The sequence below is a fragment of the Amblyomma mixtum genome, chromosome 3 (genome assembly GCF_055824585.1).
Source record: "Amblyomma mixtum isolate Tamu chromosome 3, ASM5582458v1, whole genome shotgun sequence".
NCBI lineage: Eukaryota > Metazoa > Arthropoda > Arachnida > Ixodida > Ixodidae > Amblyomma > Amblyomma mixtum.
The window spans coordinates 376,859,820-376,886,163 of NC_143014.1; the positions used below are offsets into that span (position 1 = coordinate 376,859,820).

Sequence of the window (26,344 nt, forward strand, 5' to 3'; positions counted from 1 at the left end):
AGCTGCACACGCCTCGAAACGAGCGCGCCGAGGATCACGAAACGAATGCGGCATGCCCGCTCACCACGCACGCGCGGCGCGGCGGGTGCACCTAGCGATTCCCCAGGCGCTCTAGGGAGAGGTCGAGAAAGGCGCGCTGACGCCACGTCCGGTTGAGAACGAGGGCGAAGTCAAAAAACGTCACGGAGAAGCGCATCCCATCGACCAATCAGCGTTTCCAGCCTGCCGTCCCGCAAACGCTTCGGAGGGCGTATTCAGAGGAAGGTGATCCTCGTTGCGATTGGCCAACCGAGAATAGACGTCACTGCTCTACTCTACGTCACTCTGTGGGGACTTTTGGGGAACACTGCGCTTCAACCGACAGGGAAAATCTCAACTCTTCTTGAAAATCCTTGCTCAATATCCCAAGGTATCCCAAGGTGCATTTCTTGCTCGCTTGTTTTTTTTATTTTTTTGCCTTGAGCATGGAGACGGACACGTGCGATGGCGTTGCTTCAGCGGTTTGCGACAAGGCGTTCTTCAATACTAGTAATTTAAAAACACCCATCAAGGATATTCATGGGGAAGGACGCGGTTGTTGCTGCGACGCGTCTTTTCTTTTTCTCTTTCCTCTGATCTCTCTATCTGCACGCGGCAGCGGTGGTGGCTCGGCTCCAGCCAGTAGGCAGGCCCATGCATCCTTCTCCCAGTCACAACAGCATGTAGTAAGGCACGGCCGTTCTTGTGCGACTTACGTCTGAAGCATTTTGTCGCCCTTCGTGACCTGCGACGGCACCACGACTTCGAGGAAGAGGTGGAGAATCTAGTCTTCGACTCTAATAAAGGTAAGAAACGAAGTCTGCATGCACGCACGCTGTGATTAAAGCAATAAAGGGCCAAAGCGGGATGCAGTCGCGCGCTTAGATTACCGATTGAAAAGTTGCAGTTTATTGACTTTTCGAGTGCGCGCATTTTAAGTTTGTAAACACAGAGCGCGTTCTTTTTTTTTTATTTACGGGCTTACACTCACCTGGGGAAACTTGCACGTGGTTTTGTGCACAAAAACTTAGCGATGACATGCACGTTTTTTAAAGGAACCATGAAGATTTCAATGCGCTTGGTCTAGTGCGACAGATCTGCAGAGGTAGCCTTTGCGGGCATTCGAGTGAAATGTGAAACGTAACGTACTATAACCTTTGAAAGCCATGACTTGTCATAGTCATTTTGCACTTATTTGTAATGTAAGGTGTATAGTTTGTACAAAGTTTAGGTAGTCATAGCTTTGACTCCTAATCATTCTGAAGTGTAGCATGACTCAGCACTTTACTAGTAACATAAGGTGTGCAGAGTTTGTACAAAGTTGCGTAGTCATGCCTTGCACTCATGACTCGTCATTCTGCAACATAGCATGACTGTGCACTTTAATGCTTTGGCATTCTCGCTGGTAAGCAGTCTTATGTGTGTCTGCAGAATTTTTTTTTGGTGTCCTAGCTCCTCCATAAGCAAAGTGACAAGCAGTGCACTCTCTTTCATATTTAAAGTGGCCACTGCAGGAAAACTGGTCCTTGCAGCAGACTCGCTGCTACAGGCCTTGCTTATGCTTTGTTGCAGGCATCTGCAATGTCTCGACAGGACACACAACATTGTCGCGGCATGCACTGGCTTAGCAGCGCTGAAGCCATGGCAATCGCAACATGCAGAAGTGTGTAGGAAGAATGCCCAGCATTGTTCTGCCTTTAGAAGTCAACAGCGCTGACCTGAATTTGTGGTCAAAGGACAGGGCCATGTAAAAGGTTGCTGTGCAGGAATGAGTTTTTGCAGGGTGTAGTAAAATTGAAATACTTCCATGTAACAGTCCGTGTAATAACTTAACCTGAACTTAATAATTTTCTCCAAAAATTGTTCCCCATGCGCTATAGCAGGAAAAAACAGTAAGCGAATGACTGATAAATTTTTAACAATAAAAAAGCTGGGAAATGCAGTTTTGCACTGCAGGCAAAAGGCTAAAAATTTGAAGCTAAATCTGTGATTGTCATGCGCACTTGGCAGAGGCAGAGCGCCAGTAGTAGTGCGAGAGTACTGCATATGTGCCCACTCCATAGCACATGCATTTTTCATTAGTGTATGTAAAAAGTACAAACTTTAATTTGGCCTTGCTTTTCAAAAAATGAAAGTAGTGTGATACACAAAAAATTGACAGAGAAGTTTTGCCGAAATTTTATAAACGTGCAAAAGCAGAATTTCATGAACATTGCCTTGTCTTGTTACTTTACTGTTGGCTTTCTAAGGATGCCTTATGCCGTTATTCATGTGCTATCATTGTGTACACGTTTTTATCAAAATGGAGCCCACCTTTGTTCACGCCTCAATTTTTAAAAATTTCTTTTTAGTCATGAGAGGTCATGGACTTAACATCATATGTTGGCATCGTGTCATAACTATGTTGCAATGCTGCTGTGAGGCTGTGGTTGCTATGTCGCCGTTGCTATGCTCTTGGCACAAACCCACATATACATCGCAGGATCTTGCTCGGGGTTTACCGTTCGGAATTGTGCTTTCACACTAATAATTAACTAATACTATGTGGAGTGCTTAGTTATGTTTACAATCTTTCTGTTTCAGGATTTCGCGCCTGGAAAGACGGAGAAGAAAGCAAAACTTGCTGCCGTTTTATAGCTTCTACAGGAAAGAAGGAATGTGCACCAAGGGTTTTTAAACGCTACCTGCACTGCCACCATTCCGGCTCATACGAAGAGCTTCCTATAGAACAGCGCCAAAGGCAGGAAAAGGGGCAAGGAAGCTGCAAAATCAGCAAACACTGCTTTGCTACTCTAGAGGTCATGGAGAAAGAGGGCAAGGTATATGTAGTGTTTCAAAAGAAACACTACGGACACTTCAATGAGGCCTGCCACCAAAGGCTGTCCCAGGATGATGCCAGAGGGCTTGCAGGTTAGCCACTCCTCTTGTACAAAGCATTTGTGCATGCTGTGTTGACTGTACCGGAATGTGAAAACGTTTAGAAGCTACACTCCACCAACCTTTCATAAATGGGAGACGAAAGTGCAATAGAAATGTATTTTAGGGGGAAGATATTGCTCATTAACTCGAGTGATCATTTCAATGATTTTTATTCTTCTGCGATGCATCTATGGCACGAAAGAGGTGGGACAACACGAAAATGCCTATTGTAAAGTGGGAGAAGGCATGTTCCACAAAACGAGGGGGCGGAAGAAGTTATAGTAGGGCACAGCTTAAGAACCCAGTGGCCAATGCCCCTCAAAGGAAGCCTGCCATCCAATGGCGTCGACCGATTCTCATGATGTCATGGTTAATCCTAGGGGGTAGCACTGCAGGAGGGTGGCAGATGAAAGGGGATTAGTTATGGCTTTAATTGGGTTAACTGATGAAAATCAGCTGACGCCATTGACTGAGGGGGTCTTCTTTAAGGGCCATCTGCCACTTCGTTCTCGAGTTGTATCTGACTGTAGTGCAATTCACTTGAGCCTACTTGGTCGCATCGAAGGGTGAAAAACAATTGATCCACGGCACATTGCATGCACAGCACAGTCTGTACGAACTTCATGCCGTTTAGTTTAGAGATGCTTTGTGGAAGGGGTCCAGTCTTTCGAACTGAACATAATTAGGAATGTCATCTAGCACTGAACTACTCCAATGTCTGTTCTTTTGTTTTTCTGCTGGTTTCATTGACTATCCTAGGTCTGTCGCTCAATCGGCTGACGTTGAACTTCATCCGTAAGAAGTCGGCTTGAGCTCTATGAAATGTGTCTTGAATGACTGACAGTTGCACTCGATGCTAGCCTCTTTTTTTGGCTGCCTGTCAAAAGCGTAGGCATTTTGTTGCTGATCAAAGCAACGCCACCAGTCTAATGGTTGTATAAGGGCCATGTTTTTTCTCATAAGACAGATCGTCTGCAGTGAACTTTCATTAATTAGAATTATTTGGCTGTTTTGGCACTTCATCAGTAACGCTCGCAGGAACGGCTGTGGTTTGAGTGTTCAGCTACTAAGCTGGAGCACCCGGGTTAGAACCCGGCTGCGGCAGCTGAGTTTCGATGGAGGCAAGAGGTGCCCACGTGCTGCGCAGTGTCAGTGCCCAAAGATCCCCAGGCGGTCGAAATTATTACGGAGCCCTCCACTACAGCACCTTTCTCTCTTTCTTCTTTCACTCCTTCTTTCCTTCATGGCATGGTTGAGGCAGTTACTGCACCATTTCCTTTCCTCAAAAACCACTAACATAAAACACAAGCCTGCACAAGAGTTGAAATCGCAAAAAAAAAAATGAACAAGCAGCATTTATATTTCAGTTTATGTATGACTGGCATGCCCTCCAATTGTCTCTGACTTAGCAGCAGTCATTCAGGTGTTGAAACTGAAACAGCATGAGAAAAATATTCACTTAGAAATTATTCACCTGGCGTAAGTGAATTCTACATTGTGACTCGTGCACACTATTGTCTTGTGCACAAGTCCAAAGAAACAAAGTTCGCGTTCAAAAATTTGGTGTCTCTACTCCTTTAAAGGTTGCTGTCAGGCGAATCGGTGCATTTTTTGAATATGCAGAATGAAATGGGACAGGATGAGAAGCACATGTCCTTATTATTTTCTTGTCCACATTTTCAGTGCTGTTATATTCCGCATTTATAACACGCTGTATATAACTTCCCTGTTTTGCATTGCAGTATGCAAGTTTAAACACTCAAGCTCATAAAAATAAAGTCCATCTGGCTTTGAAACAACCATTTTGTTGTGTGCTTTGCAGTGCCACAAAAGTGAAATGAAAGTAAGATGAACTGTGTGTCACCTGTGAAAAGGAACAAAGTGGAAGACGAAGGAATCCGACCAGAAGTATTTGTCACTTTATTACATGGCTGTAGGCAGATGAACCAGAGATGTTAACAGTTTTTTTCTGTACCATTTTCAGGCTGGTTAGCAGAAGGAGTGCCAGAAAAAACCATTGTGCACAACATCCGAGCAGCTACAAGTGGATCAAGCCCACGGATGCAACTTGTGACCACTAAGGACCTCCGTAACATTGCAGATAAGTTTAGGATTGGAAAAACAGAGCAGAGAGATCCAGACGATTTTAAGAGTGTTGAATTATGGGTCGAAGAAATGAGGGCAAAAAATGAGTCACCACTGTTGTATTACAGGAAGAAGGGTGACCCCAACAGTCATGATGGTGACTTTGAGCTAGCATTAATGACGTTCCCACAACGAGAGCTCCTTTATGAATTGGGGGCAGCGAAACTGTGCACTGACTCCACCCATGGCATAAATAAGTACTAACTCCAACTGACAACCCTGCTCACAATTTCTCAAGATGCCTTTGGTATCCCGTGTGCCTACTTGATTTCAAAAAGGGTGAACACGGGCACTGTGGTGAGGTTTTTCGAGGCCATCAAAGAAAAAAACACAATACCATGTCAGGCATTTATGTCTGATGATGCCCCTGTTTATGGCAGTGCATGGGAGCTGGTGATGGGTCCCTTGAAGAGTCGACTGCTTTGCAGCTGGCAGGTGCTACACAACTGGAGCACGCACCTGAATACAGTCACAAACAAGGACTGCAGGAGTACAACAAGGGACATGCTGCACACTCTGATGAAGTGGACAGATGAGACTGAGTCTCAACAGTTGCTCCCTGCACTTCTTGGTATCCACTCCAAAGAGCATCAGCTTAATTGCCTTTGGCTTTGTCAGAAATTTTGAGAAAACATACGCAAAGAGGGCATGTCAGTGGGCTTACTGCTATCGGCAGTACATTGCATTAACAACAAATAATCACTTGGAGTCAAGGCACTGAAGTACTCTCACTTTGGTGGCAAGGTAAATGGGTGATTGGATACATTAATCAAAGTACTCTTCAATTTCACATCCGAAAAACTTTACAACAGGTGTCAAAGGAGGAGCAGACCACCGCAAATCTGCCCTATTTAGGAAGCATAAAGTGGGGATTGAGCTTTCTAAGTCCAGTACTGAGAGAGTGGGAGATGGCCAGTGGCATGTAAAGTCGCAAAGTTTGGTGAACTTCAAGCACACAGTGGAAAGAACGAGCAAATCGTGCAGTGGCTGTGAGCTTCATTGTGAGCAGTGCGAGGCTTGCCACAACATGTACACAAGTACGTGTTGACCATGCAACGCATGTGCACATGTACAAGCACATGCATGCTGTTGCTATAATGGAGCTACACTTGTGTCAGATGCAGAGCAGCCAGAAAGTAGCATTTGACTGTGCTGGCATTTGTAGGCCCTGCCAGCTGAAGATGGCAGATTTCAGGTGAGGGATTAGGATTATGTTATGAGCTAGTTGGCAGGCTATTCTGACAAAGTGCTTTAGCATAGCAAGCTCAAGACACAGCAGGGAAGAGGAGTGTCATTTGCTAATTTTCTTGAAGCCCACATGGTCATGAGAAAGGTGCGCCATCATATCCCATATCAAGCAGCACCATTGACGGTACACTACAGGCCTCTGGTATTTCTTTTCTAGTCATTCCTTTTTCCCAAAACTTTCCTCCTAGGAATGGAGAACTCATCCCGCCACGGCGCCTCACTGGCTCTGGCGTTCTTAGACTGCTTACACGAAGGCTGTGGGTTTGATCCGGCCATGGCGGCCACATTTCAGTGGAGGCAAAATACAAAGATGGCCATGTGCTGTGCAAAGTCAGCGTGCATTAAAGGGCCCCAGGTGGTGTAAATTAATCCAGAGACCTCCATTATGGTGTCCCTCATAGCCCATGTGCCGCTCCCGAATGTTAAACCCGACAATTAAGAAATTGAGATATTTCAGGCCCCTCATTCCCTACTCAGAATCTGCTTGTGTAAGTACGCCCTCTCTGGCACTGCTCAACAGAGAACTTCTGACAATTGGCAAACATTTTTCATCTTCGGGAAATTAGTGCACTCATTTTCTTGTTCATACCTGCCTTGCATTCACTATAATTTTATTTCTTCGTCATCCCTGCTTGATTTCATTTTATCTGCATGTGATGCACTCATAGAGGCATGCGCTCTTCAATAATATTAGTATGAAGTGTCGCTCCATGCTGCATTCCTCTTTGTTGCGTCGTGCTGTCACAGTGCACCGCCCTTTTAGGACATCTTGAGAAAAACAGCGCTTGCAGACAATGGACCAGAACAAGAAGGACACACAAAAAAAAAACAGCGCAGTTGTGTGTCCTTCTCGTTTCCTTTGTCTGCAAGTGCTGTTTTTCTCAAGATGTACCCCAACCAACTCGCCCAGTAACACACCTTGCCTTTTAGAACAGTTGAAAAAGTATTCTTGACAAAAGGCTAAGCCGTAGCTGTCATCTTGCACACTGAAAGCTGCAGCGCAAAACTACTATTCATCTTATTTTGCAAAGAGAATACTGCTGCAACAGAAAAACAGTATTACTCATTTTTCAGAACATTGCTGGTGCAATTTGTGACACGAACTTATATTGCCATGGTAGAAACAGCCGTGAATAGCCTTCCCTGATATGATAAAGCACGTCATAATTGAACTTGCTTGGCTCTTACAGTGTCTCTCCACCAGCCTTCCAAGCAATGAGCCTTCTGTTGTGTGATGGGAACACTGTGCCAACTTTGTTGCCTAGAAATTCTAACATGCCCCTATTTGTTGAGAAGGCAGCTTAGATGAAACATATAGTGCCCAGTTAATGTCATTTATGAAAAATGCTTCAAAGCCCAACTGCAACGAAATTATAATTTGGCTAGAATGCCTGTTAAAGGGGCCCAGAAACACAATCTTAGTTAATTGTTTTGCCTGTTGATTGCATACAGTGAGTTATAATGGTGCTATTAGCATCGGTAATACCGCGTACATTCCGTTTTTTTAATATTTTAATGTCCTCCCAAAAACAACTTCATGGCTCTGATGGTGTCGCCACACAGTGGCGGGTTTCTAGCAGCGGATATGACATCACCTGGCGCGAGCTTGATGACCGGACAAACAGTAAATATACTGCAAATTGTGCGAATAAATAGAGACACATTTTGTTACCTGTCTGCGTTTTATATTAGATCAACAAAAACAATTTGTTTGTCTTAGATAAAAGCCCTGCAAAGCAAGTAAAATAAAAATACACCACCAGGGGCGCTCTGGCATGGAAACAATGCTGCCAGTCTCACAGAGAGCAGGCAACCATGGACTACAAACTTCCGCGACGTGCTCTGGCTGGCTGTTTTGATTGGTTGCGCCAGGTGCCGTCATTGGGAGAGCGAAATAGGAGTGGGAAGCCCCGCCAAAATCGAGTTGAGGGCAGCGTTTTGTTTGCTTGTATTTTGAAATTTCTTCATTGAATAACTCCCGTTCCTGTGCATCGATTCCTGTAATTCTTTTTAAGTCAGCATCTGTGTGACATAAAGAACCCACCTGAAGTATAGCCGGTATTCCCCCAGGCTGTGTTTCGCAGCCCCTTTAATGTGCTGGGTGTGTCATAAAACTAATCATAACAAAGTTTCATGCTTCTGAGAAAACTGACACTGTTGCTACAAGTGTTTAAAAAGCTGTGTAGTAGACAACGTGGCATGTCCATATAGGCAGATACGGATACCCGAGTGCCATACGGCCTCATGTCTGGCCCATTGGGAATGAACAGATTAAGGACAGTGTAGAGTGAAAGGCTAGGGGCTAAAATGTGGCTTGGCAGTCATGGGTATGGTGCTGCGCCAAAGTTGTTAGGAATTTGTTTCAATCCTGCAGATGCTGATTTCTGTTTCCATTCCAGGTTTTTGTACACCATATTTACTTAAATAATGGATGCATTTGCATAATAAATGCTTTCCCTACATCAATCATCAAAATCTGGGGAAAGTTCAACTGACCACACCATGTTTTACACCATGTAATAAATGCACCAAACTTACCATTCTAATTTTTTCCCACAAGAAACTGCATCCATGATGCAAGTAACTGCAGTATTACAGGTTACAGAATGAAGCACTGTCAGCTGTATTATGTGGCCGCAAGACTGCCTGGCGCCATGTGAAGAGGAATGCTCCCAAGGCTCATCACATCACATTTACTCCAGTATCCACATATGGCACCCGTTTCATCCTGCACGTCACATTCACCTCGGGCTGGTGATAGCCTGCCAGCTAGATTAAGAATGTCACAAATAAAATGTCTACCTAACTGAAAACTGTGGTTGTATATATCGGAGATTTTTATTGACTTGTGGCAGTCTACCTGGACAGGTTATGGTAATGCAAGGCAGCCCATTATGCACAGCATATGAGTGCATAGGCGCCACAACTTCGCATCTTTTCCAAGGGTTCATGTTTTGCACTATTGGGTGTGACCCGACCCATCTTTCCACAATCCTCGCGTAGTTAATAATAAAGTGCTCCTAATCCTTTTTTGACAGTCAAAATGTATTTTCCTAGGCATATTGGCAATCTTCAATTTGTATTTCTCCACAGATTTGGTACTTCTGAGAAGTTGGACGGTCATTTTATAAATGATATATTTTTAATAAGCTAGCAGATACTATTCTTGATTTAAACATTTGCAGGCATATATACGCTGCCATTGTTTGCCTTGATAAATACTGTGTCCATTGTGTAATCATAGTACAAACACGTTAATTGATTCTAAAGGATGTTAATGCTGCTTAATTACGCTGTACAAGCCCAGCTGTGGCTTTGGAAAGCTGCCCTTCCTTGGACTCTGACATTAAATACAACTTGTACTTGGGAAGGACTAATCTTACTGTGAGTGTAACGACAAAATTAAACAAATTCCATTAGACGCTGGTATGACCCCGCCTGCGGCAGTTGTATTCCGATGGTGACACACAACAGGCCCACATGCTGTGCGATGTCGGAGCACGTTAAGGGCCACTGTTGGTCGAAATTACTGGATCCCTCCACTGTGGCGCCCCTCATAGCCCGAGTCGCTTTGGGACGTTAAACCCCATAAGCCAAAGTTAGCATTATGTTCCTGCCGGACCGAGCAGCCGCTGACAGGGTCAGACTGTACGAATGGGTACCATCAATCACTACGTGACACCCCCACTCCACTCACCCGATGAAATCCCATCCATCAGTGACACATCCACTCCACCCTTCGACTCAGATTTGCAACCGCTTGCCAACCGCCTCCTCCCGCCCTCTCTTCTTCCCTCTTCCCTGCAATTTCGTGAAGGTGGATTTCACTCCCTCCACTCTGTCACCTGAGGCTTCAGACCGACGGATTATTCCAACATGGGGGGTTCTGATGCTGATGCACTAAAATGATATTTTTGAAAGACAGCTACAGTTTGTTACATGTTAAGGAAAAGAGTACTCGCTGTACCATGCAAAATGCGAGATCATTCCCTGGTGTGCACACACTGCATCACAAGGAAGTATATTTGGCACCTAAATTGAAATGTGCAGTATAGCGAGCAGTTAGCAAGCACCAGGTGCTGTACACAGACACGAGCACAAAATGAACACGCTTATTACCAGGCCCTCTCTGTGCACCCTCCCTATACATAGTGCGAAGACTGCTTTTGAAGCTAAGGTTGGTCACATTGCAAAGAAATAAAGACAGCATGAACATGAGAACCGGACACACAGCACTGACAGAAATCTCGACAGTCGGTGCTGTGTGTCTGGTTCCCGTGTCGTCCCTTTCTGTTCGGCGACCAACCTTAACTAGAACAAACAACTTGCCCGAACCCTTGCTTTTGAAGCATTGCATGCAGTAAGTAGCACGCAGTACAATGCACAGACTGAGCCATGTGTGTTATTGTATCAGCAGTAAACCACGTGCAAAAAAAAAATCAACAGCCAATAACTACAGTCGGTAAAGCGAAATTTGAGCACAGCTCTTCACATATTTTAGTTTTGCAGTATGCTGAAGTAAAGAATTCCAGAGAGCCACCTGCCCCAGCGAGAGGCAGTGATAGGTGACATTTGGCCCTGAGCACTTGGCTATCACATACTTTGTATAGACAAGTTCTGTCCCGCCTCATACGAACACCAAAACACTTTCTTGAATATCTTTTTCAATGAAGGCAAATACACTGGCTTACACAAACATCGAAATTACTTGCTATTAAATCTTAATAAAGTGTTCAGTGTCACACTATTACGATGCTATATATCAATTTATGCATGCCAGCACATCATCTCTGGCTGAGAAAGATCTGACAAATCTTGCTTTTTGACAGTATGTGGGCACAGAGTCATTGATTGCAAAGACCAAATATGACTATACCAGCAGAACGAGAACTCAGAGGATTACCTTAGAACTCATGTGCCTTTGAAAACATGCAGTGAACATGGAAACAATTTTATTTTTAAGGTGCGCCGCCCAGCGTATGCACATGCGTTCAGAGCACTCTTTCTGCGCCATGAAGGACGACTCGGCCCCAAGAGCAGAAGTACACACTGCCAGTGCATTCCAGAACATTTAATTCAGATAGGTACTACATGAGACGTAAGCAACGTATCTATAGCGTTCGCACCGTGCAGCTTTATTGCTTCGCTCTGTCCCGAGCATTTTTCAGTCCACTGAGGTGGTTGCGAGCCACAGGTGGGTTAGTCTTGCGATTATTCTGCCGACAATTGCTTCTCTCTGTGATCTAGCAGATCTACGCCACCTCGCACCCACAACAGTCGTCAACTGGTACTGTCACTATTCGGTGTCCAGATCAGTCTTGAAGGATCGAAGGCGGGCTGGAAACGACATGCTGCAATGTTCTCCAACCCTTGCATCACGAGAAAGTCAATGTGGCGACATATCACAGCCCACGCACTGCATCGTGATGATTATAACAAGAGTTATATGCACAGATATTTTCCAGAATGAGCTGGAAACACCCAGATCAGGGACGCCAGTACTGGACGGCGCGGGCTTGCGTCCTGCTCACTCACCTTTAGGGACGCATGGGAGGTAAACACGCATTCCATAGGCGGTCTACTGGTCACAAACAAAAAAGGGGCAAATTTAAAGAACTACACACGCCACAAAGACGAGACACCGACGAATACTTCACTCGCAACAGCCGCCGACCGCGATTCGAACGTACGTAAACAACCGCCATGTTGTTTTTTTTTCTTATTTGCTAACTGACTGTAGGGGGCGCTGTAAGAGCGCTAGCATCATCATCGCGCGTTCCCTCAAAGAAAAGTAAATATAAATAGCCGAAACCAGCAATAAACTAGAAAAAAAAAAGCATTAAACGTTAAAAATTGCAACATAAATAAGAAAGTCATTTATGCAGTTGACGAAAATCAACACACTCATTCAAAGGAAACGCCAACAAAATTGATTCATAAAAATAAAACGAAAATATAAATATGCATGTTTTCTTCTCCTTGGTTTTGACTAAAGCTAGGACGTGCGACTATTTTTTGGCAGTTTTCTAAATCGGGTAGCTCAGTGCGACCATAAGAAAATTAAGGCAACAAAACTGAAAACGTAACAGGGGCACTTAAGGGTCAACATTGCATCGTCAACAATATGTACGCTTTCTCTCTTGTTGCTCATCCCAAGCTTATTAATTGAATGCATGTCAATTTGCTGTTTCAAAGCAGAACGGTCTTCTATCACTGTAGCGGATTGAACCGAACCAAATTTTTTTTTTGTTCCTCTTATTAACTTGTACCTGCCTTCTTAACTTGTTTACTTCTGTTTTCAGCCGTTTGTATTCTGTGTTTTATATCTGTTGTTTTCTTTGATGAATCGCCCCCTATGTAATGCCCGCATTGGGCCTTTAGGGTATTGAAATAAAAAAATAAAATAAAAAAATAACTTTCACTTATGCAGCTCAAACTCACATTATTTATTATTTGAGTGTATTTTTAATGACATGAAACCACAAGTACCATTATAAAAGGTATTTTTCATTAGAGCACTTCGGATGGACTAGAAGCCTTACTCCCAACAGTGTACAATAAAGCCATTCACACAAATCATGTTGGCAGCAATGCTGAAACTGTGTGCGTCCACCTTACTTGAAACTGCAACGGATGCAAGACAGACAAAATTTTACCATTCAAAATCATAATGTGCCGAGATATTGCTGCAATCTTGAACGTAACCACGCTTGCCATTACAATCAAAATGACTCAACAGCACATGCAAACATGAGAATTTTTTCTTCACAGACATTTTGACACTACATTTAGTTCACTATTTATGCAACTTCCGTTTATTTACACGATGGACACGAATATTCACATGCACGCCAGTCTTAGCATGAGTGCCATGCGTACGTAATTGTCGATATGCACCCCGTCACACATTGTGCATTTGCACATAAAAATACTCATGAAAACTCAACAAGTGCTCAGCAATTACTGCAGCTTAAATGGTAAAGCACACAGAACACGTCAAAGTTATGGTATGGTATAGAATATGGGGTTTAACGTCTGAAGGCAACATGGGTTATGAGGAACGCCATAGTGCAGCGCTACGGATTAATTTTGACCACATGGGGCTCTTTATCGAGCACTGATGTCACTCAGTACACAGGCGCCTAGCATTTCGCCTCCACTGATAGGCAGCTGCCGCAACTGGGATCGAACCCGTCCTTGGGAACAGCAGCGGGCACCCTAACCACTCAGCTATTGCGGCGGGGCAACGGCTAACCACATTATAAGCAACCAAAAGTCCAGGTCTCTGCTTTATGTCTTACATGTTGCCTAGGTATCGTCTACTTTTACTATATCTGCAATCTAAAAATTAACGATAGACAACTTCCCCACTCCATCTAAATTACTATAATTGTCCCATGCCCTTCTTGGTTTGCTACACACTTTTTTTTTTATTCGAGTAGTCTGCCGTGAGGCATAAGTTGAGAAAAGGGGGAGTGGAATGTAGGTTACAGAAAGTTAGAAGAAGGAGTGGAGACCAGTTTCGGCGAGGTACTCGCATAGGCTGCTGGTGAAGTGATTGTCCATAGTCCACTTCACATAGTCCCCGTCGCGGTTCCACCACAGGCCGACCTGATAATTTTTGGCTAGTTTTATCAAGGTGTCATACAAGTGTAACAGCTGCCACAGTATGAATTGTGGATTCTAAGAGAAAAAAGAACTCACAAATTTTGCACTAATTTGAACAAAAATATTCAGCCAATATATGCACAACAGGCATACACCAATAACATTTCTACCGCAAAACCGTGAACCCACCGTACCGAGGGCCAGTAATAGAAAATCACTGGCCGCCGCGGTGCCTCAGAGGTTATGGTGCTTGGCTGCTGACCTGAAAGACGTGGGTTCGATCCCGGCTGTGGCGGTCGCATTTCGATGGAGGCAAAATTCTATAGACCCCTACAAAAATTCTATTAGTCACCCCTTGTCGTGCTAATATGCAGGTACCAATTATTTCTGTAACATACCTCTTATCATTTCTGTAATACCCATTACTAGGTCTTCAAGAAAATAATAACCTGAAATGTAGCAAAGAGCTGATGGTTGTCTTTTCATAGAACATTCTTCACAGCAGCTCTGCTTCTGAAAGGAGCACCTCATTCTTTGTGGACTCAACTAGTTTTCTTCTATTTTAATCACCATGAGGTCAGAGTACTCCAGTAACACTCTGACTCCTGATATGCTACACTCTAGTGAGCCAGTTTCACAACTCATAAAAGAATGATGAACTCAAAGGTCTGCCACAAACATGTCATGGGCTACATCTTTAATGGAGTAGAGAAACCAAATTTTTGGATGCACATTTCTCTTTACGCTGATGCACTAGGCAATGCTATACACAAGCCACCATGTGGATTTTAACTTTGTCAGCTAAATAATTTACAATTTAATTTTTTTTTCTCGTGTCATCTTGTTTCGGTTTTTAACAGCCGAATGACTGCTCTGAAGTCAGATACATGTTCAGGTCACATGAGGCATGCAAAAAGAGATATAATCGCTGCCTGTTCACTTTATGTGACTCCAACTCTTAGACAGGTTTGTGTACGAGTTGATGCAAATAACAGTGAACAAAGCTGCAACAATACTGCTGTCTTTGTATGCCTCACATGACCTGAACACATCCCTGACATCACAGTCGTCATTCGGTTGTTTAAGCTAAAGCAGTGCGAGAGAAAAAATGCAATTATAAATATATTGCCTCTTGTCGCAATCCATGCAGCTGTCTAGTCTTTCTAAAGTACTGCGCATCATTCTAACCGAAAGAAACAACTAAAATTTTGTTGTCTCTACTCCTTTAATACCTACTGGGCCTTGACAATATAAAAAGCACCTAAACATATCAGCGAACTGAGCTGCCAACCTTCAAAAATGTATCCACAAGCTCTTTTCACATTGTGCTTTTAAATATGTTGCCTCATACTCGCGATATACATATGTTCTGACTGTGCACATATACAAAAACAGTAATTCAGGAACCAGCAGACCCACCCATTCAGCAGCATGGCAAGCGAAGAATGAAAATTAGAATGCAGCTAGAAAGTAAAGGCACAGAGCTTTTTCAGACCTTCTAATTTGAATACTTCAAACTTATGTGGCCAACTGTAAATGTTTCCTTACTGAAATCCCACACTCCTTTAGACGTTTGCCATAAACCAGAGAAAAATTTGTCAAAATGCTTCCCTCTAAAAGGAACAACCAAATATAAGCAGACAAGCCATGTTTACATTTCATGCATTTTTAAGCTCTTCACTGTATGCAGAGAAGCATGTCACATGCATGGCGTGTTGATGTTTGGTTTATGCTGCTTCTTAACTTTATATTGAAAGGTCATGGCTACTCTTTTTTTGTGTGTGTGTCCATTGCCCCACAGAGCTGCCATCTATGGAGCAAGCTTATTTGCATTTAAAGGTCGTTTGCCTAGTCACTGCTGACTCCACACAAAACAGATTTTCCCCTCAAAACTGGCAACGTGCAGTAAAAGCAGGCGCGCAATTAATGTGACACCTCATACACTTCGTAATGATGCAGTGGCCTACATAAGGCCAAGCCAGCATGCTATTCATGTATGCGCACAAATTATATTCACTTATACAATGCTAATATCAAAAAGAAACCCTTCTAGCTACAAATGCTAATGCAGCGCATTACGGCATGCATGGCATCCAACGTCCCTGTACAACATACTTTTACTAATAAGGCTAAAACAGTGCACCCTGCACAAGGATGAAGGAAGATGAGACAACACGCAGCATCTTCCTTATGCAGGTCTGCTGTTTTTGCCTTATTATGTCATACCAACTTGCCTATCAGTCTGTGTTTTTACTAACTGCTGCAGCAGAAAAAACAGCTGTGAAATTTGGAATGCATTCACGGCGTCTAGAAATTGAAGCTCAGAAAATGTAACACACAGAAAGTGCAAGAAACTGATCATCCGGAGTGTTTACGTTTCTCTCTGTGTTGTGTTTTACTTACCCTGCAATAACCCAACATCGTTCCCAAACAAACCCAAGGGCCACTCTGGCTACGCAGATGCTGAAAGCCTAAGTCAAGCCTCCCACTTCATCACAAACCATTACAGAAATGACAGAGCAAGCAAAACAAGTTTCGGCCTTGTCTGGCTTTATTCCAATGCTGAACGTTACAAGAAATACACCAAGAACCACACGTTCTACTTAATGAATATAAACACTTCACCAAATAGATAAAAGAAAAGCAGCTTTCTAGATATTCAAAGGTTCGGTGGTGTGACCATACTACGCCATTTGCTAAACGCCTATCAGCGAAGAAAGCGGCGTACAGTTCATGTGGCACGATGCGTCGAGTTGCGTGAATTAAGTCTCTCCGTGGGCAACGCTACGGCGTCGTACAAAGCAGCTGTGGCCTACCGTGTGCTTTGCGCAACATGGGTGTCAACGCGAAGTAATCCATTACAGCTTGGCTAGTTGGTGGGTAGACACTGAAGGCATATCAAACATTATGACGGAAGATGTGTTGTCCTTTCAAAGGCTAGCGTGTATACGTCCATTCCGCCTTCCTTCCGCATTTTATTTTTTTTTTAGCATAGCTTGTCGCCGGTGGGCACACATGCAGGACTCCAGGAACATAGCATATATGTACCGCAACTGCCAAATGGCTCGCAGTACCCACCATTTTTATGCATACGAGCTCATCCTATCAGTACGTAGAGGTCAGAATCAGTTACGCGCAACACAAGGAAACAATTTTCGACACTCATCCAATGCTTCAAACCATTGCCTCCTTCTAGAGGAGGCAATGTTCAAACACGAGATACAATACCGAAAGGTGCCGAAGAGAACTGAAGTGACCTTAAATTCAGTCAAGCACCGCCTTGCTAAACGTCTCTAGGGGCTTCCGATATCATACCACGGCTGGAACAGGTCGCACTGCAAACTTGCATAATAAAGACAACACTAGGGCACTGGGGTACAAGTCCGGACGTTAGCGCGGTCAATATTACTCGCCATTGCACCAACCCTTGATGACTTTCACGGCAGCACTTACTCCACACGTCAATGCACCGCGCGGTAAACAGCCATCGCAGCCATGTCAACAAACCACCGTGGCGTTGGCGATGACAACGATGGTCACCGTGGCAACCGTGGAGACGCCAGCGACCTAGAAACTATGGCTAGGGACGTTTCAAAATTTTGCGACGCCATTTTTACCTGATTTTGCAACAAAAAGTACCCAGAATTGTACCTAAACAAACGCCATTTTGGAATGACGTCATTAAAAGTCACGTGACACGAGGATCGTCTTCCTCCATTTAGCCTTACGCGCAAACGCTTCTGCACTGCAGCGTTGCCTCCTCGGCGTGTCCCCGTCATGTCTTTCGACCCGCCGCGGTGGCTCAGTGGCTATGGCGCTCGGCCGCTGATCCGAAAGACGCAGGTTCGATCCCGGTCGGGGTGGTAGAATTCCGATGGAGGCTAAATTCTAGAGGCCCGTGTACTGTGCGATGTCAGTGCACGTTAAAGAACCCCAGGTGGTCGAAATTTCCGAACCCCTTTCACTACGGCGTCCCTCACAGCCTGAGTCGTTTCAATAAACCATAAACCCATGTTCTTCAGTGCGCGCGCGAGATTAAAAAGCGCACCTGTCGCGCTGCGCTGTCACACTGCATGCCTGCTTCCGTGCATTTCTTGCGGACTCCTTTCAGTCATACTTAGCTATACTATTGACCATAAGGCTTCTTAAACAGTTATTTCAAGTTTTATTGCTATGTATAAAGAATATGTTTGTAGCAGGTGCGTGAGCCCGAACAAAAGAAAACTGTTTTTATTCCCCTTCAGTATTCCTGCTTATCGAGACTTGAGCATTTATATGTTGCAGTACAACTTTTTTCAGGCATCACAACTGATGTTTCGATGTGCTTGGTACATATTCATCTTCAGTAGGGGTGTGCGAATATTCGAAATTTTCGAATATATTTCGAATATTATAATTTTGGCATTCGTATTCGATTCGAAATCCCAGTATTCGTGTTCTTTCGAATATTCGACCCGGCGCGAATATTGTATCTAGCCGAATAGGTGGTGTCCAACTGACGGCGGACATTGCGTCACGGCGCAGCTTTGTCACGTGAATTTGAACTTCCGGGTCTTTTCTGTCGTTTGGTTTCCGTAGGCATTGCTTGCAGACGTGCGGTTTCGGTCTTCCTTTTCTTAATACTGGCGCTCACATTGCTGGAAAAATGATGTTGTGCGCTGCCGCAACCTGCAGAAACTTCATTGCAACGGAATGCAACATGTTCCGAGTGCCATCAAGTACAGGGAACGGCAAGAACAGTGCGCCGTTGCGATCCGCTGGCAGACTGCCTGCGACGGTCAACCTATATGCTGTGCTTCGAGCATTTTCTTTGCGGCAGAGTTTTGAGAGCGTTGTGGAAGTTGAAGAATTCGGTAAAGTAGGTTGTTTATCTCCTTGAGGAGCGCCAATTTCTCGCTCGGAAGACTTCGGCTATGTGCCACAACCGCTCTCACATGACGGCGGCAGCACCGCGCGGGCTATGTTTGCAAACATATGCTGTTCGGCCTCCGTCAGTACAGCGTGACAACTTAAGATGTTAAAGGACAGTACGATTATTCCTAGACATTTGCGCTGAATGCGAGTAGCTCGAATTCATAGCTAATACTTAAGGCGTGTGTTGTTACTGCCGTCAGCTGTCGAAGCGGCGACACCGCGGCCACGTACGGCGGCATCTCGTTCGCTGGCACTGCTCTGGTCGCAGTGTTAAGGCATGTTTACGAGCACTTGTAAGAGTTATAAATTGTTCTATGAGGCCATTTTCGCTAATTTCATGCTCAAACTGAAACACGTTTTCACCAGAACACTAGTCGACATGAGCACGCAGCACTGTCGAAAATTATAATTAAGCAACCTGTTACACATAAGTTCCCTGTTTGTGTGGACCCGCGTGTTGTAGTAATGTTTGTTCGTTTCCTGTGTGCGGAGAAGGAGGCTGGCAGATGAGGTGATCGCATTAGAAAATGATAAGAATTATTAACCGCCTTTCTTTTCAGACTCTGAGTCAGTAAGTTGGGAAAAGCTTCACTTCAGGATAACACAATTAAAAATAAATGGCAGCCAACATAGCCTAGCTGTTTTTCACCTTTCATTGTACAGAACTTAGTAGAATTGACATCTGCGACAAATCAACCAAAATGCTATAACACTGAACTCTCACTGTGCAGCAAAGTGTCATTCGCACACTGTTTATGTGCTGAACATGCATATGAAGTAAATAAATGTCTACGTCTATAGCTTGCATATGTGATGCATTGCATGTTTGCATGTAGTAATATTTCACTTAATGATTGACTAATTGAGAGGTACATTGGTGATTTCAAGTGCAAGATGCTACAAGGAAGGCAGAGGCTGGTCTAGTGGTCGTTGGGTTCATAACGATCAAGAGTAATAATCATGCTGTAAAATTACGTTTTTTTATTAAAAAGCCAAGGAACACATTGTGTTCAGTCATTCCAGACTTTTTGGTATCACTAGTGTTTCAGGGATGGTTTATCAATGTGCAAGCTGTGCCGCATTGTTAACGCCAAAGCTAAAACTGGATGCAAATGCCTTTTGTTCAACATTGCACAAGACTTTGTAACAGGGACTTGTAGAAGATTCTGAAAACAACTCGTATCAAGCTTCTGTGTGCGCTGTAAAAGCTGAAGCATGATATCTTTCTTACGTTTGACCATACTATTTATTATAATTTACTATTTGTCACAAAGATCTCCTACATTAAACTCATTTATTACATGCTGTAGAAAATGCGCTGCGAAAGGTTTTGCACGACAAAGATATGATGTTATACCTACAGGACAAGAAGAGTTTCTCGTTAATAGCTGAGAAACTTGCTCCTCTTGCATTTCAACTGTAAAGCTGCCCACGTCAAGAGCTTGTTCTGCTTTTGGCTCCTGTTGCTTACTGTTTTGTCTTTGTGCCTTACTTTGTTTACATTCAATAAAACTTCTTTTGGGGCTAGTTGGTGCATTTTGAATCTAAGAAAAGGAGCAGCACCAAAGCATGCAAACACAAACAAAGAAAGGAGAAGAGACAAGTGCTGTAGTGCATGCTGTGGTGCCTGTAGTGAAGCTCTGTAGCAGGCTTCGATGCCTTGTTTTGGCTTTAGGTTTTTATTAGGAAAAACAGAAGGCAAGCTCATCTTTTGCCTAGCTGCTAGTGTTGTTACTTACCTACCTTACCTTGAACATTGTGCATACAGTGCGTAAGTTATACATCTCCACATTTCTGTACATAGCTAGGCATCAACAGCTGAGGTGCCAATCATTGGCGACATCTGTCTGTACACAGGCTGGTGGTTCTCCTTCAACTAGGCTCAGAGCACGAAGTACACGACAGCAAAATGGCTACAGGCTCTCCTCTGCTTTCATGGGAAGCAACATTGATTTTACATCCTTGAAGCTAGTGAATGTTCAAGAGATGACACAAAACAAAGCATTTATTTTTGTACATTTTTTTCATCTACCTAATGCAGCAACCAGCATCGGGAAATCGAGTACAGAAATTCTTAACATTCAGAGGTGCAAGTTAAATGTAAATGGCTTGTAATGTCCCACACCACCATGCAGGGTGTGAAATGCATTGCAGTGAAGTTGCAGTGCATAACTATGCATAGTCAATTTTGTTTGTGAGAAAAGTTCTTGTGCATCCACCAAAGCTGCAGTAAGTGGACGCCTCTCACTGCTGGAATAGCTGCCATGTAACTTCCCATCTGGGCACTTGGTGCACATAAGTGGAGGTTTTCAGCCACAAAGTCTCGGTGCATGCTTGTCGGGGCATAATTCGTACAGGCAGAAAGACTACAGTAGTGCTGAAAATTCAACACATTTGTAATGCAGTTGCATTTTTGCATTACAGCTCAACTAAAATTAAATCACATGACAGAGTTGTTAAGAATGCCAGCTTCTGCAGTAATTATTCCATAAAGCATAGCAAATATGCAAACGAAAGCAATTAAGCTGACAAGTACAGAAACCGACAATAAAACAGATTGTGCCCCTTGCTAAGGTTGTAAAACATTGATAAGTTCACAGACTTTCGAGAGGAGGAGCGGCACGTGGGCAGTCAGGGACGCCGTAGTAGAGGCCTCCATATTATTTGGAACCACCGGGAGTTCTTTAACGTGTGCTGACATCGCGCAGCGCACGGGCGCCTTTCGCGCTTCGCCTCCATCGGAAACGCGGCCGCCGAGTCCCGGATCGGGTCCTCCGACTTAGTAGCCGAGCGCCCTAACCGCTAGGCCACCGCGGCGTGTATAGAAAAAGTACCGAAAGTCCTTCGCGGATTTGCACGGTTCAAGCTCCTTGCCGTCTAGCCACTCTGCTACAATGTGCGCTCGTACGTAATGCTAGGCTGCGGTTGCTGGTAGTCCATATATTCAGCGCCTGGAAGCGCGAAACCTCTAGGAAATATGTACTCTAATATATATTAGAGAACTATGTAGCAGCCATATGATAACCGTAACAAGAAGCGGACTTTTCAGCGAGTGAATGAAGCGTCCTAAACTTCAGCGCGAACAGACGACGCATGCCGAAATGTTCGCACTTACAACGCTTTTCCGCCCTTAATTCCAATACAGAACGTCGAGCGTGTGCATAATAATGCACGTAGAGCATGCTGACCTTTTTTACGACTTCATTCGCGCGTATTAACTTATTAGGAGCGAATTTAAGCTTGGCAAATCCGCATTTCAAGCAGCAGAGCGCCGTACACGCGCATCTCGCCGAAAGACCCGGAAGTCGGAGTACCCAGCATGCCTTGCGGCTCGTTCAGATTGGACACCACCTATATTCATTGTGATCACCGGCGTTCATTTCGGTCCGCAAGCCCTATCGACAGAGACATAACAACATGGCGGCGCCCAGAGCAATGCTCATGGATGAAGGAAAATTTTGCCTTGGAATTTTTCCTTCGAGGAAAGAAAATTTTTCCTTCCTCCAAGGGCCATGGCGTAGCTGACTGCGCTGGTGACCTTCATTGTGGCTGTACCTGTGTGCACGAAGTACCTCACAATACGTGCCAGGTCAGTGCCAAGTGAGAGAGAATTTTCTGTGGCTGGAGGAGTCGTTTCAGCTAGAAGGAAACTACTTCTGTCTGACCATGTGGAGCAGCTTGTTTTCCTTTACGACAACCTTTTATGTTCAACCCAGCAACGCGCTTTTGTACTGATGGCAAGCTAGCCTTAATCAATACTGTGTTAGCCATCCTCTCTGATATTTCCACTCTTCCAAGAATAATGTTTGAGACTTTGATACCTTTTGTGCAGCCACACACACCTTTTGTGTTCATTTAATCATCGATAGTTGAACTGTGATGTTCTTGGGTGCTCAAGTAAATGTTTTGTAGTGGTTAAATGCGTCTGTCCTTGATTATTCGATATTCGATTCGATATTCGGAATCAAGTATTCGTATTCGATTCGTATTCGAAAAATTTGATTTTCGCACACCCCTAATCTTCAGACATTTCATGTCTGTTGGGTAAAAAAAAAATATACGAAATAATACTTGACTGCATCAATTGTGACTGAGGCAACTAGCATCACGCATAGCATGCTCTTGAAATTCCTCTAGCTGTTGCACAGAAGTCTGTAATTGACTTCATTGTAGCTTCATACTTGCACCATTTAAACTCTGCACATAGCTCTTTTTTCACAAAATGTGATTAGGTTTCTGAATAGAGCTGTGCACGGGCCGCAATTTCGAACCCGTGCCCGGCCCGGGACTTAACCTACCGACAGGAAGCCCGGCCCGACACTGAAGGACCCTGAGCACTCTCGTGCTCGGCCCGACCTGCAAAGCGGCGACGACACAAAAAGAGAATTTCAGGAAAATGAGTTTATTTCAATGACATTCAAATTTTGACCTCGCATTCCAGATCACAGTTTGGGATTATACACAAGACACAACGCATAAAGGTATAGATTTATCACTCTAAATATGCAAGTTGTTCATTGATGATGGCTTGATCGAAACAAGAGCGGCGCTCTTTCATTACGAATCCTGCGGCGCTGAAATTTTTCTCGCTGCTTGAATTGGGGGCCTCAACGGCTAATACTTTCATAGCAAGAAGAGAAACGCTTGAAGTACGAAGTGGAATGACAGACGTGGTGTCGTAAGCCATGGATGGCGTGCTACGACAGGAAGACTTTTTGGCTTGTCAGAGGATAAGCGAGCAAATAAGCGATAGGGCGGCGCTTTCCTGCGAATGCCGATGTGGCCGCGACGTCCCTGCTTCTACTATTCACAGAAGCGTTTGCGGGTAGGTAGGCTGGAAACGCTGATTGGTCGATGGGATGCGCTTCTCCGTGACGTTTTTTGACTTCGCCCTCGTTCTCAACCGGACGTGGCGTCAGCGCGCCTTTCTCGACCTCTCCCTAGAGCGCCTGGGGAATAGCTAGATGCACCCGCCGCGCCGCGCGTGCGTGGTGAGCGGGCATTCGTTTCGTGATCCGCGGCGCGCTCGTTTCGAGGCGTGTGCAGCAATGGCGTTCGTGCGTGGTGCGCTCGTCGGCGACAGCCAGCTGAAATTTCTGTGCAGTTTTTGCTTGCGGCTTTCGCCGTTTCGCCAGGAGCACATGGCTAGTGTCGTGCTCGTATTTAAAGTTTTTGCCGCGGCACTACAAGGATCCGCATCAGGCGCGCTTTGAGGACCGCCGTTTGACAGCTACGCTGACGCGCTTGTCGGGCGTGCGAATTCTCAACCCCGAGGTAAGGACTGAACTACATTGTCGCAAGTTTTCTCGTGCATTGAGGGCTCACCAAATTTCGGTGCTTGTAACGAAATTTTTTTTTTGCAGCATCGTTCCCTGGATATGCTTCTCGGAAGCCGATGTCATTGTTCGCCGCGGACGCTGGGCCTACTGCTCGCCGCCACGCCGCTGTAGGTTGACGTTGAAGAGCTGCTCCAAACGGCCCTTTTCAGGGCCGCTTCATTGCTTCCTGGAAGATTGCGGGCATCCAATCTCGCGGCCGTGTTCCCTCTCTTTGTCGAAATCGGCGCCAGACATCAGAACCCGCGCTAGGCCTCGTTGCAGGGTTAAACGAGTGCAGTGTGGCTTTAGAGAAGTTATGACTTGCGCTTAGTCCAGCTATATCATTCACCCAGTGCAGTGTGCCTTTGCCTCTTTAGCGACTTCTCACGCCTTGTCGAAATCTGATTTAAAGCTCACGCCACGCCTCGTTGAATGGGTTAACCGAGTGCAGCGCCTAGCTTTGTTTTTTTGTGTTCTAACCTGTAAGCAGTGCACCTTTCTTCGCTCCTTACTTTTGTTCTTTTCAGTCGTTTCCTGAATCCGTCGAAAAAGCCGGGCTTGCCGGATGATTGTTCGCCGTGAATGGAACCACGAGGCGATCGCATCTGCATACTGTTACGGACGAGGTAGCATGGACGTGCCCCGGAGAGCGAATGAGGGACGCCTGAGACGAGGCTGCTGGGAAAAGACAAAGAAGAGGAATTTATACATGAATATTTACAAGTGAGCTGCAGGAACGCTGCATCGTGACAGCTCAACACAAGACCATCATGACAAAGAGCTCTTCGGCCGTGCCGCTGCCGGCTTTTTAAGAGTTCTCTTCCCTAGGGTCCCTAGATGGGGGCCGGGTTTCACTGGCACCAATCACCGACACGCACGCACTCACTCACTCCCGAGAGATCACGCCGTCGTCACGCGCTGGGAGAGGGGAACGATGCCAACCACGTAGCGCAGACGCCGAAATGTCCATGAGCGGCGTTCGCGCGCGTTTCGAACGCGCGTTCCCACTCGGTGTACGGGAAACGCTCGCTCAACCGGGCAGACGGACGCGGCTTCCGTGGCAATCCAGGCGTTCACCCAACGCGCGTCTCGGGGTTTGTCGGCGTTTCGCTGCTTCCATGTCGTTGTCTTCCCCACGACGAAAGCCGGACGTAACAGTCTGCCCCGCCGGGGGAAGGAGATCCCGATGGACAGGGGACAGCATCCGCTGTCCGGAGGGATGTCGCTTGAGGCTGGTCTCAACCGGAGTCGGTTCTCTCTCGGCGGTTCTGGAGCTCAGCGCACCCCGAAGTCTTCCTATGCAGGTGCAGATTCCCAAAGGGCACTGCAAAGTGACTCGTGCTCCGCTAGCGTTAGAACCACGCCGAAAACCCAACCGCTCAGTCCGCAAGCACGACACAATCCCCACTTCGTAATGCCAGGCTCTTTCCTCCTTACAAACCCAATCAATCCCTGGGAGTAGTTCCGCAGCACTGTGAAAATGCCCACAAATCGGCACATTTCACCACAAAGCGCATCTCAATTTAAAACAAACAAAACCAATCGGTTCAAAATCCTAGATCAGGAAGAAAAACTACCAGCAAACTGCAACTATGATGCTGATTCTTGCGCTAGGGACGTCAACGTAAGCAATCGGCGTTACCGTTGAGACTCCCCTTTTTGTGATGTATTTCGATTCGTAATGACCACAACAATTACGAACGCACTTGTTTCCCCGCAAAGATTCGCTCAACATCGGAGCCAGTCACATTAATTTCCCAAATTCCAAAAAAACAAAGCGACTCCAGGCGCTTATGCTAGTGGCCTAAATGGCCCGTCTGGCTAGCACTTCGCGTTTTAACGGACGCTGCTACACATGGGCACCACTAGTGCATTTTTCGAAACAATCTTTATCCAAAAGGAACGCTTCCAATGTAACCAACGCGTCCGAAACCTATTCCTGCTCAAAACTTATTTTTTTCATTTTTTTCTTTTTCTGCAAAACGCTTTTTCTGCAGGAATGGTTTAAAACAAGAAAAAGCAAACAGCAGAGACATCCTCGGAATCCGCTGCTAGCGAGCCGCGCCGCGGCTCAAAGGGGTCGCCTATTCTTCAACCGCGCCCTGCGCGGACGCACACCAACAGTGGCTTTAGCAGCCGACAATTCACAAAATTCGAAGGGCTTAACTGCGCTT

The 26,344-nt window shown here is 45.2% G+C and overlaps 1 long non-coding RNA gene across 3 annotated transcripts; it reads left to right on the plus strand.

The window, feature by feature from the left end:
* Window positions 1-242: 242 nt before the first annotated feature.
* Window positions 243-9,143, plus strand: LOC149356855 (uncharacterized). Of its 3 annotated transcripts, XR_016291706.1 has the most exons (4): window positions 262-824; window positions 2,602-2,928; window positions 4,760-4,845; window positions 4,922-9,143. It is a non-coding gene; the product is annotated as an uncharacterized LOC149356855 (long non-coding RNA). The 3 variants fall into 3 exon arrangements; XR_016291705.1 differs by lacking the exon at window positions 4,760-4,845 and having other exon boundaries at window positions 267-824; window positions 4,922-8,867; XR_016291704.1 differs by having other exon boundaries at window positions 243-824; window positions 2,602-9,143.
* The last annotated feature ends 17,201 nt before the right edge of the window (window positions 9,144-26,344 follow it).